Source organism: Mus musculus, chromosome 10 (assembly GCF_000001635.26).
Source record: "Mus musculus strain C57BL/6J chromosome 10, GRCm38.p6 C57BL/6J".
NCBI lineage: Eukaryota > Metazoa > Chordata > Mammalia > Rodentia > Muridae > Mus > Mus musculus.
Genome location: NC_000076.6, coordinates 15690385 through 15707484, shown reverse-complemented (window position 1 = coordinate 15707484; position 17100 = coordinate 15690385). Strand labels below are relative to the sequence as shown.

Here is a 17100-nt window from a genome sequence, read left to right as displayed (position 1 = left end):
ATAGAAACTCAGAAAGAATTATAAACTGAAATCTTCCTTCATCATGGGAACAATATGGGAACTTTGATATAGAAGTCATAAAAGCAAATAAAGATAACTAATGTCCATATTAGGACAATACTGTTGCCTGCCAGATGTGCTGGCTTATTTCCCACCAAAACAATGCATTTTATCTATGTCTTTCTCTATGATCTACAAGAAAAATGGAAAAGCCTGCTCACTACCATGCATCTCATCAACCTCTCCAATGTAATGAGCCAATATGTAGACATGGAGTTCATTCACATTGTTGTCATAGTTTTTTCTCTTATTCCTAGGAAAGTAAGAGAATGCTACTATAAATGAAAACCCTCCTGCGCTATTAATTTAGGAGCAAACAAATCAACATAAACATCACCAGTGATGGGTGGGTCCTATAATTCTGGTTCCTCTCCTTTCATTTTCATTTTCTGTACTTACCATGTATGTGATCTGGAAAGGACAAGAAACTTACCTTCCTAATTTCCGCATTACTCTTATATTAGCAGCTTCAATGAAATTCCCTAACTGTGTGCTCTCTATCTAGCAATAGTAAAAAGTACACTAATGTATTTATTAATGAAACAAATGTTTAAATGGTTTGTACATCTGTACTAGGGACTTTCTGAAGTGTGAGAAATAATACTGTTAGGTACGGTATTAATACAAAGGTGATTAAGATACATTATTTTCTTTACCTATTCACACATAGTAAAATGTGCTAAGGATTAACTTAAAGGTATAATGGTTCTATGATGCTATACCTCGAGAATTTAAAGAATTCCAGTGCTTCTACCACAGTGTAAATAAAACACTGGTTATAGTAGGACAAAGTAAAAGTGACGCTTTAGTTTGCTCATGAAGGATTCATGGAATAGAAATTTGTAGCAAAATTATAGAGCAGAAGACATAAGTAGATATATGTTAAATTTCTCATTATATGATGCTATTGTGAAATAATATGTACTACATTGAAAGAATCCTCTTCAAAGAAAGAAAAGAGCCTCATGAAACTAAGAAAGTAAACAACACACGAATCTAAGAAAGTTACTAAAAGGTACTGTAAGTGTCCATGATTTGCCAAAGAATAATACGAAGGACTCAAATAGAATGTAACCACAAGGGGTGTTTTATTCTGCAGAAGTCCAGCATGCTGGGGCCTTCTATTACCAGAATAGAGAGGCATCCAAGTGAGCTTGCAGGCCTGATTTAAAGCACATTGGGGAATTATGTGGAAGGTAACCCCTGTGTTAATCTGTGGGATCCATCCTTACAGATGTTCCATTACTGGAGTATGGGGGCTGGAAACTTGCTGGGGAGGTCTAGAAACTGTTGTTGAGTAAGTAGACTAGGAGGTCTGGAAACTACTACTGACCCATTGTCCTTGCCTCAGGCCAGGAGGCAGGGCAGCTTCTGAGGCCTGGACTTGCCTGGAATTGTGAAGTTCTAAGGCCTAGTGTCCTCAACTGCCAAGTTGAAATCTGTCATGGAAACAGCCTAGCCTTCTCATTACAAGATTCATAAGGCCCTTGCCCATGCTTCTGGTGGCAGTAAACAATTACTGGGGAAAAGAGACTCTCTTACTCCCCAACCTAATAATAAGAGACTCTTAATTGTTCTGCCAGTCTACCTTCAGGTCTCAACAGAGAGCACCAGGGATACAGCTTTGATGACTCATCATGAAGTTGCAATTTTTAAAAAATACAGTTGGTTCTTAGGTGTACCCTAGTAGCTAATTTGATCTATAATCCTTTTAGCACAAGAAAACTCAATGGTTTGCCAGGAAGGATTTCAGTAGCCATTTATTTGATCTATTGTTGGTGTCCTATGTGGTGTGAACAGACATTTGTTCGAGTAACCTTAACAAAAGTCACACAAGAGAAGGGAGCTGCCAATACAAGAGAACTACTGTCTTAGGAAGTTATCTAAGTGAGAGGGAACCACTCTATTATTTATTTATTCTATTTACTTGGATTTAGTGCTTTTTGCAGATTAATTTTTAAAAGTTTTAGAATCATAATTATCATTTTCAATAAGATTTTTTTAAGATTTCAGAACTATAAAGAGGATTCTCATGAGCCCCATAATTAAAACAAATGCAGAGTATTTATTGTTGAACACAATGTACCATTTTATGAGAAGGGAAAACAATGAGATAATTGAGATAGACTATACTTTATGTAACTTTTATTCAGAAGTAAGCATAGAAGCCTTATTTAACATTTTGTTCTGCCCAAGCCAACAATGAAATCTAATGAGAACGCTTTATAGAGTGATTGACAACATTTGCAACCAAAATGTTAAGTATAAACTAAATATTTCTGTGTAAGTAAATTTGGAGAAAGACGAAAGAGAACTATATAATTCTGTTTCACTTAACATTTATGGTTGTTTTCTTTGTCAAATTAGGTGGCCTTTGGGCTACAAAGTTTAAACATTATTTCTGGGAATGTTTTCAAGAGTTCTAGATGTGACTAAAATGTAATGCTACACTTAGGAAAACATTTAAAAACACAGTAAAGAAGTTTTTCCCCCAAAGTCAGGGTGACCAACCAACCTGATTATTGAAGGCACTGTTAGGTAATAAAATGTGGAGAAAATAGAATTTACATCTTTGCTTCCTGCTCACTGAGGTGGAAATCACTGTCTGACCCTTGACCAGGATTTACTTCTCAGACTATCAATGAGCATTGCAAGTGTTCACAGCTTTTCTGGGGTTCTGATTCTAGATATCAGACTGTGGGATTTATAAGCCTATATATGTGTGTGTAAGCTGAGTTTTGTAATAAACAATTCCAAGAACATCTCTTCAAATATATTGTTCTTTATAAATATAATGTTCCAAGCAAAAATTCACAGACTCAAATTTCACGAAGTACACAAAAAAATTCTTGGCATCTTTCACATCAAAGAGAACAAAGCAGAGCTTCGTAGAGACAGATGGCTAGCTTTCAGAGGATAGCAAGTCTCAATTTATATATATTTAATGCTTTTCTCCAACAACATTTACTGTCACTTAATCACCTATTTAAGTTTATTGGATGTGTGAACACTGCCTAACTACTAAGAATCATTCCAGTTTATTCTCAATTTCAGGTTTTTCTTTTAATCCTCAACATTTTTTTTTAATGACTACCATATGTTAACATTGCAGGTAGTGATTATGGAGGTGAATGAAACGTCCTACTTTCAAGATCCTCACAGTTTACAAGGGAGACAGTCATATAAATAAGTGCCTATAATAATGTATGATAAATGATAGCTGTGAAATTTTATATTAAATAGTGAGGGAGCAAAAAATGAATGAATAAATCTGCTTGACTATGTTAATCATATCTAAATGTGAAATTGGAGTAAATAAAAATATTAAGTAAAATTACATGTTGTGGCTTGGAAAGTTAAAATAAATCTAATAACCATGTTTATCTGGAGCAAGTATGATGATATTTTTCCCCTAAACTGCCATATAATGTGACAGTCTTTCAAATTGATGACCTGTTCTATAATTTCAAAAAATGGTTTCATTCTTTACAGCCTTGATGCTGCAGCAGAGAGCAATTCTGAATCCAAAAATGGCTCGTCATCATATGGTATTAAAGTATCTTTGGCTCCCTTTAAGAATTAAATATAATGAAAGAGGTTTTACAAATACATAAATTGAATTTATTAGTAAGGCTTATCTCTTTATAACCTTTATTTCTTTATATCATATTTGTAAATTTACAAATTTAATAAATCACTTTCTTCCACTATAGCTTCGATTTGACCAGCAGCATAAAAAATAAACAAACAAACAAACAAAAAAAACAGAAAACATACTCAGCCCCATGAACACAAACCAACCAACTACAGAGACAAATAGTACTAGTTCCAAATTTGAGACATAATAAAATAAGCTAATATTTTGAAACATACTATGCCTAGGTTAATATATATATAAAATTTTCACATTGTCCCAACACTCTGTTTGCTATTTTTTCATGACATCTCTTTCAAATTGTATGTTAAGACCAATCAAAGTGATGGAATAAAGTCAGATACAGAGAAATTTTGAAGAAGAATAAAAGGGAACCTGACTACAATGCAGAAAATTGCAAGTCCAGATTTTTAAAGCGAAGTTACTGAAGTGTATGAGAATAATATAAATATTTTGAAGACAGCATGCATTTGAAATATTCAGTAAGCTCTGTATTGTATACAAAATTATTATCAGACTCTACAGGAAGTTATTGCTTTTAATTGGCTAAAGGTTTTAATTGCACACTGACAGGTATTAAGCAAGAACAAATATATAGGCACATCACTGATGTGCTTGCATGCAGTTGTAATTGAAGGGCAGATTTTTTTTTTCTTGAATGTATAGCCACATTCACAAACAAAATATTGTAAAGAAGCTTCGTCTGCTATGGAAGATTTTGTTCTAGTCCTAAGAACCTATGTTGATACTGGACTGGCTTTGATTCCTCTCCTGCAAGCACAATCTCAGTCAGCAGGGACTGTTACTCAATAATACTTAAGAGGTTTATAAGCTAATATGCAAACACAATTTTCTTAGAAGTATTGCCAGATTAAAAGAAAATCTTTGGAGTATTTCCTAAAAATAAGAGTGAAAGTCTCTGGAAATTGAGTTTCTGTGTGTTTTCAAGTTCCTTTGAACCATCTCAGCGGGGTAGACCGAGAATATGCAGAGTAGTGTCCCAGCTCTGTGAAGTACAGACAATAGAGCAGAGAAGCTGTTCTCAGTTCATATGCTGTCGGCCAAGTTTGCTGGTGAACTTAGCTAATAATTATTTCTAGTTGGAAAGTTGCTGGATTCTTAATCTCCTTGAAATCTACCAGAGTCTGACTTTACCTTTTAGAATAGCAATTCTTCTTCACCGGGAGCTAAATGCCTACTGCACTCCTGGGAGGGTACCATTCTGCTCATTTTCTTCTCAGTAGTCTTTAGCTCTGTGCATCTTCAGCTAGCATCAGTTCACACTCTGTTTCCTCGATGGGGCTCAAAACTTCCCTTCCATCTGCCTTTCCAGACAGCTGTATGGAATAGGAAGACAAATAAAATTTACATATTTTGCACATTTGAGGAGTTGTCTGTATATCTTGTAAAAAATGAAGTTAATGTCATACTGTTTTAACAGTAATAAATATTTGTAATAACTGTTAGTGTTTTTGATGGGCAATGGAACTTGTGGGATGTGATAGTATCTGTCTAACTAACCTGATGTAAAACATTAAGACAATGCGCTATTCATCATGACACACTTGGGCTTTTAACTACGAAGTCATTGGAGACAGGAGCATTGAAAAGGATCTTTTGAGAAAAAGCAAAAAAATAAAAAAATAAAAAAAATAAAAATAAAAAGAAAGAAAAACTATACAGAATAAAAGTTCCTTTGTCTAATCTTATAGGCCTTAATGTCAAGATCTGGACACTACCATCTGTCAATATTTATCTGTAGGACTGAGATTTCTCTAATAAAATTTTCTATCATTTAACTATCTCACAATGTTTCATATGTTGAAATGAATTTATTTTTATTGTGAAACCTGTAAATGAAAGGGTTGAGGAGTCAACTATTTTACTTGCATTTATGTCAGGAACTGTCCCAACTTTACAAAAGTCACTCTTTATTCAAGGTTTTCAATCATTGAAGAAGGTCAGTATCTTACCCATAGTTGTTTATACAAAAATTATTTAGGACCAATTTTACTAAATGACCTTCAAAATTTTCAATAAATAACACACACACACACCCACACACACACACACACACACACACACACACACACACACAGAGAGAGAGAGAGAGAGAGAGAGAGAGAGAGAGAGAGAGAAATAGTATAATAAATAATTACAAAGTAACACAAATAAATGAAATGATTGTGAATATACAAATCATTGGGTGAAATGTAAGTTCTTCATTCAGAACTCTTGTGAACAACACAAAGTTCTCCATCTAGAGACAATGAGTCATTACTCTCAGTAATAACAGTGCACACTTTAATTACCTGCCCCTGCCCCTCAGTCTTTTATAGACTTTCATATGACTCTGTATGGTTCCTACATACTTTGTTGATAGCATTGTTTTGAATTAAAACCCAGTGTTTCTTACAGTTGCTTATTTGCTTTTTTGTTTTTTTTCACTTTTTTTAAATGGATATTTTATTTATTTACATTTCAAGTGTTATCCCCTTTTCCTGTTTCCCCTATGCAAACCCCTATCCCATCCCCACTTACCCTGCTTCTATGAGGGTGCTCCCCAATCCACTTACACACTCCCACATCACTGCCCTAGCATTCCTCTACACTGGGGCATCAAGCCTTCACAGGACCAAGGGCCGCCTTTCACATTGATGACAGATAAGGCCCGTCAGCTCCTTTAGTCCTTCCCCTAACTCCTCCCTTGGGGTCCTTGTGCTCAGTCCTCCGATGATTGGCTGTGAGCATCCACATCTGTATTGATCAGGAACTAGCAGAGCCTCTCAGGAGACAGTTGTATCAAGCGGCTGTTTGCAAGTACTTCTTGACATCAGCAATAGTGTGTGGGTTTGGTGTCTGCAAATGGGATGGATTCCCAGGTGGGGCAGACTCTGGATGGACTTTTCTTCAGTCTCTGCTCCACTCTTTGACCATGTATTTTCTTAGGCAGGAACAATTCTGTGTTAAAAGTTTAGAGATGGGTGGGTGGCCCCACCCCTCATCTGTGGGGCAAGGCCAAACATCTGGATATGGTCTTCCTCCATTTTGTGGAATATTTTAGCTAATGCCATCCCCTTGGGGTCCTGGGAGGGTCTTGCTTTCCTGGTATCAAGGACAGGAGAGATGGCATAGCCGAGAAGAGCACTGACTGCTCTTCCAGAGGTTCTTAGTTCAATTCCCACCAACCACATGGTAGTTCACAACCATCTGTAATGGGATCTGATGACCTCTTCTGGTTTGTCTGAGGATTGGATTTAAGTTCTTCCATGTAACTAAACCATAACCATGTACAATATGAAAGTATGCTGTTTAGTCCATAGTACATACACAATTATTTTTTTTCATTTTTGCTTGTCACTTTATTGATATGACTTATATGGAGAAAGAATCATTGCTTAAGTATTAATGACATTAATTAGTAATTGTTGACATAGTCCTTTGTGTAAATTGTTATTTTAAATTTTAATAAAAACATCTACAAAATGGGTTACTCAAACACTAAAAAAAAACCTTACAGGTTTTGTCATGCTACTGAATGCCAGAATATTTCCTTTACATTATCAATGGAAATAAACCTCCTATTTCTACAAAAATGTCCATGATTTGAAGAGCTGTCATGTGTTTTGATATGAAGCATTATCATAAGAGATGTATACAATCTAAAGTTTTGAAAAAAAGGTTTTTTTTTTTTTGTAATTCTTATTTTCGTGCAGTAAGTAGTCCAACAGCATCAAGGTGAACCATAGACTAATCTACTTCTGATTAATGGCGCTTTCCTGCTGGTTATTCCCTACACTTTACATAGAGTATTAGACTCAAACACTGTTTCCATAGAAACAGGGCACTCAGCCTTATCAAATGGAAATATGTTTAATTTTTACATTTTTGTAAATATTTATGCAGCTTATGACAGTAATTAAAGAAACTAAGGTTAGTTATTTCCTGACAGCAAGAAAGAGGTGGCTTGCTAGCCCATGGGCTAATAATATATTTAAATAGTCATTAGTGGCAAAATATCTCCTAAACACAGTTAATGTTTTCTTGCATATTTCTTCCTTAATTTTGGTCATTTATTCTACAACTATATAATACACACCAAGAAAAATATACTTGGTAATAAAACTTCATTGTGGTAAATATGAAATTAAAATGCACATACAGTATCCCATTTCTTATTCATCCATAACCAATATGGAGAGGACACAAATTATTTCTTTTAAATATTGGTAACTGGCAACTAAATTGTAAAATAGTGTATCTATCAGGGTCCTCTATGGGCCCTATTTATACTAAACACATTATGTAGAATTTCACTGTCTAAATATTAAACATTTATTCTATATTATAATACCCTTATCTCTTTAACTAAAAGAAATGGCTAGTAGTTTCCTATCATAATCCTGTTTCCTGAGTTATAAATATACATTGTAATATCATTTCTTACATGTCTCTTGGCTACCTAAAATGTACACTGTCAGAAGGTTTGTAATTCCAGTATTTGGGATACAGAAACAAAAAGATCAGGCAGGCATTTAAGGCCATCCTCAGCCTACATTGCAAGATCGAGACTACCCTGTGATTAAGGGACCTTGCCTTATAATAATGAGTAAAACAGAATGGCTAAGGTCAAAACCTCAAGAGACAGCACATGCTGGCAAGGATGTGGAGAAAAGGGAAACACTCCTCCATTATTGGTGGGAGTGAAAACTTCTACAACACTTTGGAAAACAATTTGGCAATTTCTCAGAAAATGGAATAGTTCTACCTCAAGACTCATATATAACACTCCTGAGCATATACCCGAAAGATGCTCCATCTCACAAATACACTTGCTCAACTATGTTCATAGCAGCTTTATTTATAATAGCCAGAAATTGGAAACAACCTAGATGTATCAAAGAATCAATGGGGGTGACTTTAGCTGTGACTCACTACCCTGGGGGTATGGAACCTGAAGAGTCCACATCCTGTATCCAGACAGGAACCCCAGTGGAACAATAGAGACACCAATTCACCCACAGAACTTTCAACCCTAAATTTATCCTGTCTACAAGAAGTGAAAGCACAGGGGATGGAGCAGAGCCCGAGGGAATGGCCAACCAATAACCAGTCCAACTTGAGACCCATCCCATGGACAAGCACCAATCTCTTACACTATTAATGATATTCTTTTATGCTTGCAGAAAGGAACCTAGTATGATGGTGCTCTGAGAGGCTTTACCCAGCAATTGACTCAGACAGATGGAGACACCCACAGCGACACAGTGGACAGAGCTTGGAGATTCTTATGGAAAAACTGGAGGAAGGATTGTGAGTCCTGAAGAGGAAGATACTTCATAGGAAGACCAACAGAGTCAACTCAACTGGACCCTTTGGGCTCTTAGAGTATGAACAACCAATCAAGGAACATATATAGGCTAAATCTAGGCCTCCCCTCTCATATGCAGCAGATGTGCATCTTGACCCTCATGGAGAGTCTAAACAATTAGAGCAGGGGCTATCTCAAAATATGTTGCTTGTACTTGTATGTTCTTCTAGTTGGGCCGCCTAGTCTAACTTCAGATGGCGAGGAAGCACCTAGCCCTATAGAGACCTGAAGTGCCATAATGGGTGGGATGCCCAGGGGCATGGGGCAACCATACAGAGGATAAGGGGAGAGGTGAAGGGGAGGGCTATCAGAGAGAGTGACCTGGAGAGGGGCAGTGAGACTGATATAAAGTGAATAAGTAAAAAAGAAAAAAATTAAATTAAAAAAACCCTAAAAACCTCAATTATTATTCCATGGATTTTATTATTACACATAAGTTTTATGGCTGATACTCCAAATAGTTTTATGTTCCTCATGTTTTAATGACTATTTTAAAAAATATTATGATGATTATATTAGGGAATATTTTTTTAAATTCGTTTGGGCTGAGAAGTGTAAGATTTTATTAAAATATTTTGCTGTGACACCAGCACATTTGCAAGCACCATTGTAAACCATTCAAATACTCAGAATATTATGTTGCTTAATTTTTTGGATATTTATTTACTTTTAAAATGTTATAACCTTTCTCTGATCCCCCCCCAACCCATGTTCTATCCTCCCCCTGCTTCTATGAGGGTGTTTCCCATCCATCCACCCACCCACTCACCCACTCACACCCCCTCCCCACTGTCAAATTTCCCTACACTAGGCATCAAGCCTTCACTACAGGACCAAGGGCCTCTCCTCCCACTGATGTTAAACAAGGCCATCCTTTGCTACATATGCAGCTGGTACCATGGTTCCCTCCATTTCTACTCCTTGGTTGGTGGTTTAGTCTCTAGTCTCTGGAAGCTCTGAGGAGTCTGGTTGTTCTTCTTATTGACTTGCAAACCCCTTCAGCTCCTTCAGTCCTTTCTCTTACTCCTCCATTGGGGACCTCTTGTTCAGTCCACGGTTGGCTGTGAGAATCCATCACTGTATTTGTCAGATTCTGGCAGAGCCTCTCAGGAGACAGTTTTATCAGGCTACTGTCAGCATGCACTCCTTGGCCTTGGAGTCTGCATTAGTGTCTGGGTTTGGTGATTGTATACAGGATGAAGCCCCAGGTAAGGCAGTCTCTGGAAGGCCTTCCCTTCAGTCTCTGATCCAAACTTTTGTCTCCATATTTGCTCCTGAGAGTATTTTGTTCCCTTTTCTAAGAAGGACTGAAGTGTCCACACTTTGGTCTTCCTTCTTCTTGAGCTTCATGTGGTCTGTGAATTGTATTTTGGGTATTACTAGCTTTGGGGCTAATATCCACTTATCAGTGAGTGCATACGATGTGTGTTCTTTTGTGATAGGGTTCCCTTACTCAGGATATTTTCTAGTTCCATTTGTTTGCCTAAGAACTTCATAAAGTCATTGTTTTTAATAGCTGGATAATATTCCACTGGGTAAATGTGCATTTTCTATATCCATTCGTCTGTTAAAAACCATCTGGGTTCTTTACAGCTTCTTTCTGACTATTATAAATAAGGCTGATATGAACATAGTAGAACATGTGTCCTTGGGAAATGTTTGAGAAACTTTTGGGTATATGCCCAGGAGTGGTATAGCTAGGTCCTCAGGTAATACTGTGCCCAATTTTCTAAGGAACTGCCAAATTGATTTCCAGAGTAGTTGCACCATCTTGCAATCCCACCAGCAATGGAGAAGTGTTCCTCTTTCTCCACATCCTCACCAAGATCTGCTGTCACCTGAGATTTGAGTTTAGCCATTCTGACTTGTATGAGGTGGAATCTCAGGGTTGTTTTGATTTGCATTTCCTTGATGACTAAAGATGCTGAACATTTCTTTTTTTTTTTTTAATTAATAGTTTTTATTACATATTTTCCTCAATTACATTTCCAATGTTATCCCAAAAGTCCCCCATACCCTCCCCCCCACTTCCCTACCCACTCATTCCCATTTTTTTTGGCCCTGGCGTTCCCCTGTACTGGGGCATATACAGTTTGTGTATCCAATGGGCCTCTCTTTCCAGTGATGGCCGACTAGGCCATCTACTGATACATATGCAGCTAGAGTCAAGAGCTCTGGGGTACTGGTTAGTTCATATTGTTGTTCCACCTATAGGGTTGCAGATCCCTTTAGCTCCTTGGGTACTTTCTCTAGCTCCTCCATTGGGAGCCCTGTGATCCATCCAATAGCTGACTGTGAGCATCCACTTCTGTGTTTGCTAGGCCCTGGCATAGTCTCATAAGAGACAGCTACATCTGGGTCCTTTCGATAAAATCTTGCTAGTGTATGCAATGGTGTCAGCGTTTGGATGCTGATTATGGGGTGGATCCCTGGATATGGCAGTCTCTACATGGTCCATCCTTTCATCTCAGCTCCAAACTTTGTCTCTGTACCTCCTTCCATGGGTGTTTTGTTCCCAATTCTAAGGAGGGGCATAGTGTCCACACTTCAGTCTTCATTCTTCTTGAGTTTCATGTGTTTAGCAAATTGTATCTTATATCTTGGGTATCCTAGGTTTTGGGCTAATATCCACTTATCAGTGAGTACATATTGTGTGAGTTCCTTTGTGAATGTGTTACCTCACTCAGGATGATGCCCTCCAGGTCCATCCGTTTGCCTAGGAATTTCATAATTTCATTCTTTTTAATAGCTGAGTAGTACTCCATTGTGTAAATGTACCACATTTTCTGTATCCATTCCTCTGTTAAGGGGCATCTGGGTTCTTTCCAGCTTCTGGCTATTATAAATAAGGCTGCTATGAACATAGTGGAGCATGTGTCCTTCTTATCGGTTGGGACATCTTCTGGATATATGCCCAGGAGAGGTATTGCTGGATCCTCCGGTAGTACTATGTCCAATTTTCTGAGGAACCGCCAGATTGATTTCCAGAGTGGTTGTACAAGCCTGCAATCCCACCAACAATGGAGGAGTGTTCCTCTTTCTCCACATCCTCACCAGCATCTGCTGTCAGCTGAATTTTTGATCTTAGCTATTCTGACTGGTGTGAGGTGGAATCTCAGGGTTGTTTTGATTTGCATTTTCCTGACGATTAAGGATGTTGAACAGTTTTTCAGGTGCTTCTCTGCCATTCGGTATTCCTCAGGTGAGAATTCTTTGTTCAGTTCTGAGCCCCATTTTTAATGGGGTTATTTGATTTTCTGAAGTCCACCTTCTTGAGGCTGAACATTTCTTTAGGTGGTTCTTCACCATTCGATATTCCTCAGTTGAAAATTGTTTGTTTAACTCTGTACCACATTTTTTGATAGGGATATTTGATTCTCTGGAGTCTAACTTCTTGAGTTCTTTGTATATATTGGATATTAGCTCTCTATCAGATGTAGGATTGGTAAAGATCTTTTCCCAATCTGTTAGTTGCCATTTTGTCCTATTGACAATGTCCTTTGCCTTACAGAAGATTTGAAATTTTATGAGATCCCATTCTTCAATTCTTGTTCTTAGAGCATAAGCCATTGGTGTTCTGTTCAGGAAAATTTCCCCTGTGCCCATGTGTCCGAATTTCTTCCCCACTTACTTTTCTATTAGTTTCAGTGTATTTGGTTTTATGTGGGGGTCCTTAATCCACTTGGATTTGAGCCTTATACAAGGAGATAAGAATGGATCGATTTGCATTCTTCTACATGCTGACCTCGAGTTGAACCAGCACCATTTGTTGAATATGCTCTTTTTTTTTTCCACTGATGTAATAGTGCCTTTGTCAAAGATCAAGTTACCATAGGTGTGTTGGTTTATTTCTGGTTCCTTTGACCTTCCTGACTGTCTTTGGAACAGTACCATACGGTTTTTATCATTATTGGTCTGTAGTACAGCTTGAAGTCAGGGATGATGATTCCACCAGAAGTTCTTTTATTGTTGGGAATATTTTTCACTATCCTGTATTTTTTTTTTGTTACTCTGAATGAATATACAAATTTCTCTTTCTAACTTTATGAAGAATTGAGTTGGAATTTTGATAGAGATTGCATTGAATCTGTAGATTGCTTTTGGCAAGATGGCCATTTTTACTATATTAATCCTACCAACTCATGAGCATGGGAGATCTTTCCATCTCCTGAGATCTTTGATTTCTTTCTTCTGGCTGAAAGATCTGTCATACAGATCTTTCATTTCCTTGGTTACAATCACACAAGATATTTTATATTATTTGTGAAAGGTATAGTTTCCTAATTTTTTTTCTCAGCCTATTTATCCTTTGAGTATAGGAAGGCTACTGATTTGTTTGACATAATATTTTATTCAGTTACAATGATGAAGTTGTTTATCAGGTTGAGGAGTTCTCTGTTGTAATTTTGGGGGCTACTTAATTATACTATCATATCACCTTCAAATAATGATATTTTAAATTCTTTCTTTCTAATCTGTATCCCTTTGACCTCCTTTTGTGTCTAATTGCTCTACCTAGAACTGTACTCTAGTGTATTGAATAGATAGGGAGTGATTGTACATCTTTGTCTAGTCCCTGATTTTAGTGGGATTGCTTCAAGTTTCTCTCCATTCAGTTTGATGTTGGCTACTGGTATGCTGTATACTGCTTTGACTATGTTTAGATATGGGCCTTGAGTTACTAATCTTTCCAAGGCTTTTACCATGAAGGGGTGTTGAATTTTATCAAATGCTTTCTCAGCATCTACTGAGATGATCATGTGGTTCTTTTCTTTGAGTTTGCTTATATAGTGGATTATGTTGATGGATTTTTGAATATTGAACCATTCTTGCATCCTGGGATGAAGCCTATTTGATCATGGTGAATGATCATTTTGATATGTTCTTGGATTAATTTTTTGAGAATATTATTATTTTTGCATTGATATTCGTAAGGGAAATTGATCTGAAGTTCTCTTTCTTTGTTGAGTCTTTGTGTCGTTTAGGTATGAGAATAAGTGTGGCTTAATAGAATGAATTGGGTAGTATTCCTTTTGTTTCTATTTTGTGGAATAGTTTGAAGGATATTGGTATTAGGTCTTCTTTGAAGGTCTTATAAATTCTCTACTAAACCTATTTGGTCCTGGACTTTTGTTGTTGTCTTTGTTGTTGTTGTTGGGAGATTATTAATGAATGCTTCTAGTTCTTTAGGCATTATAGGAATGTTTAGATGGTTTATCTGATCCTGATTTAACTTTGACACCTGGTATCTGTCAAGAAAATTGTCGATTTAATCCACATTTTCCAATTTGGTTGAGTACAGACTTTTGTAGTAGGATCTGATGATTTTTTAAATTTTCTCAGTTTCCCATTGTTATGTGTTCCTTTTCATTTCAGATTTTATTAGTTTGGATACTGTTTCTGGACCCTCTAGTTAATCTGGTTAAGGGTTTATCTATCCTGTTGATTTTCTCAAAGAACCAGCTCCTGGTTTGGTTGATTCTTTGTGTAGTTCGTTTTGTTTCAACTTGGTTGATTTCAGCCTTGAGTTTGATTATTTCTTGCCATCTACTCCGCTTGGGTATATTTGCTTCTTTTTGTTCTACAGCTTTCAGTTGTGCTGTCAAACTGCTAGTTTATGCTCTCTCAAGTTTCTTTTCAGAGGCACTTAGAGCTGTGAGTTTTCATCTTAGCACTGCTTTCATGGTGTCCGTAAGTTTTAGTATGATGTACCTTCATTTTCACTACATTGTAAAAAGTATTCCATTTCCTTTTTAAAATTACTTTCTTGACGACGTTATCATTAAGTCGAGCATTGTTCATCTACCTTGTGTATGTGTGCTTTCAGTTGTTTTTGTTGCTATTAAAGACCAGCCCTATAGCTGTCTCGTGTGAGGCTATGCCGGGGTCTAGCAAACACAGAAGTGGAGGTTCACAGTCAGCTATTGGATGGATCACAGGGCCATCGATGTAGGAGCTAGAGAAAGTACCCAAGGAGCTAAAGGGATCTGCAACCCTATACGTGGAACAACATTATGAGCTAACCAGTACCCCCTGGAGCTTCTGTCTCTAGCTGCATATGTATCAGAAGATGGCCTAGTCGGTCATCAGTGGAAAGAGAGGCCCATTGGTCTTGCAAAATTTATATATGCCTCAGTACAGGGGAATGCCAGGGCCAAGAAGTGGGAGTAGGTGGGTAGGGGAGGTGGGAGGGTATGGGGGACTTTTGGGATAGAATTGGAAATGTAAATGAAAAAAATACCACTGAGACTCCGCCAAAAGTAGTCTGCACAGGTGAAAGTGTGCACTACAGAAACTAACAGCTTCTGTGACAGGCCAAAGCAACACAGCTTATGAGAAAGGTGCTGTTTTTGGGCCTTCATCTTCGGCCAGGAGGTAGGTCCAAACGCCAGATATCTGTGCACCTTCCCTATAAGAGGAGAGCTTGCCTGCAGAGAGTGCTCTGACCACTGAAACTCAGAGGAGAGAGCTAGTCTCCCAGGTCTGCTGATAGAGGCTAACAGACTCACCAGAGGAAAAATCTCTAAACAGAGACAACTATAACAACTAACTCCAGAGATTACCAGATGGAGAAAGCTAAACATAAGAATCTTACTAACAGAAACCAAGACCACTCACCATCATCAGAACCCAGCACTCCCATTTTGCCCACTCCAGGGCACCCCAAAACACCCGAAAAGCTAGACCCGGATTTAAAAGCATATCTCATGATGATGGTAGAGGACATCAAAAAGGACTTTAATAACTCACTTAAAGAAATACAGAAGAACACAGCTAAACAGGTAGAAGATCTAAAGAGGAAACACAAAAATCCCTTAAAGAATTGCAGGAAAACACAACCAAACAGGTGATAGAATTGAATAAAACAATCCAAGACCTAAAAAGGGAAGTAGACACAATAAAGAAAACCCAAAGTGAGGCAACGCTGGAGATAGAAACCCCAGGAAAGAAATCTGGAACCATAGATGCCAGCATCAGCAACAGAATACAAGAGATGGAAGAGAGAATCTCAGGTACAGAAGATTCCATAGAGAACATCAGAACAACAATCAAAGAAAATGCAAAATGCAAAAAGATCCTAACTCAAAACATCCAGGAAATCCAGGACACAATGAGGAGACCAAACCTACGGATAATAGGAGTAGATGAGAATGAAGATTTTCAACTCAAGGAACCGACAAATATCTTCAACAAAATTATAGAAGAAAACTTCCCAAACCTAAATAAAGAGATGCCCATGAACATACAAGAAGCCTACAGAACTCCAAATAGACTGGAGCAGAAAAGAAATTTCTCCTGACACATAATAATCAGAACAGCAAATGCACTAAATAAAAATAGGATACTAAAAGCAGTAAGGGATAAATGTTAAGTAACATATAAAAGCAAGCCTAACAGAATTACACAAGATTTTTCACCAGAGACTATGAAAGCCAGAAGAGCTTGGACTGATGTTATACAGACACTAAGAGAACACAAATTCCAGCCCAGGCTACTATACCCAGCCAAACTCTCAATTACCATAGATGAAGAAACCAAAGTATTCCACGACAAAACCAAATTCACACATTATCTTTCCACGAATCCATCCCTTCAAAGGATAATAACAGAAAAAAAAAAAAAAAAAAACAATACAAGGACAGAAACCACATCCTAGAAAAAGCAAGAAGGTAATCATTCAACAAACCTAAAAGAAGACAGCCACAAGAACAGAATGCCAACTCTAACAACAAAAATAATAGGAAACAACAATTACTTTTCCTTAATATCTCTTGATATCAATGGACTCAACTCCCCAATAAAAAGACATAGACTAACAGACTGGCTACACAAACAAGACCCAACATTTTGCTGTTTACAGGAAACTCATTTCAGAGAAAAAGATAGACACTACCTAAAAATAAAAGGCTAGAAATATTTTTTCCAAGCAAAGGGTATGAAGAAATAAGCTGGAGTAGCCATTCTAATATCTAATAAAATCGACTTCCAATCCAAAGTCATCAAAAAAGACAAG

The 17100-nt window shown here is 37.3% G+C and overlaps 1 long non-coding RNA gene across 2 annotated transcripts in view; it reads left to right on the top strand.

Moving 5' to 3' along the window:
* Positions 1 to 9474, top strand: part of Gm40604 — a 62063-nt gene extending 52589 nt beyond the window's left edge. Inside the window, exon 3 of one of the 2 annotated variants that reach the window (XR_003948831.1) lies at positions 8902 to 9474. This is a non-coding gene — a long non-coding RNA (predicted gene, 40604). The remainder of the gene's footprint in view (positions 1 to 8901) is intronic. The other variant, XR_871465.1, reaches the window with a different exon arrangement.
* The last annotated feature ends 7626 nt before the right edge of the window (positions 9475 to 17100 follow it).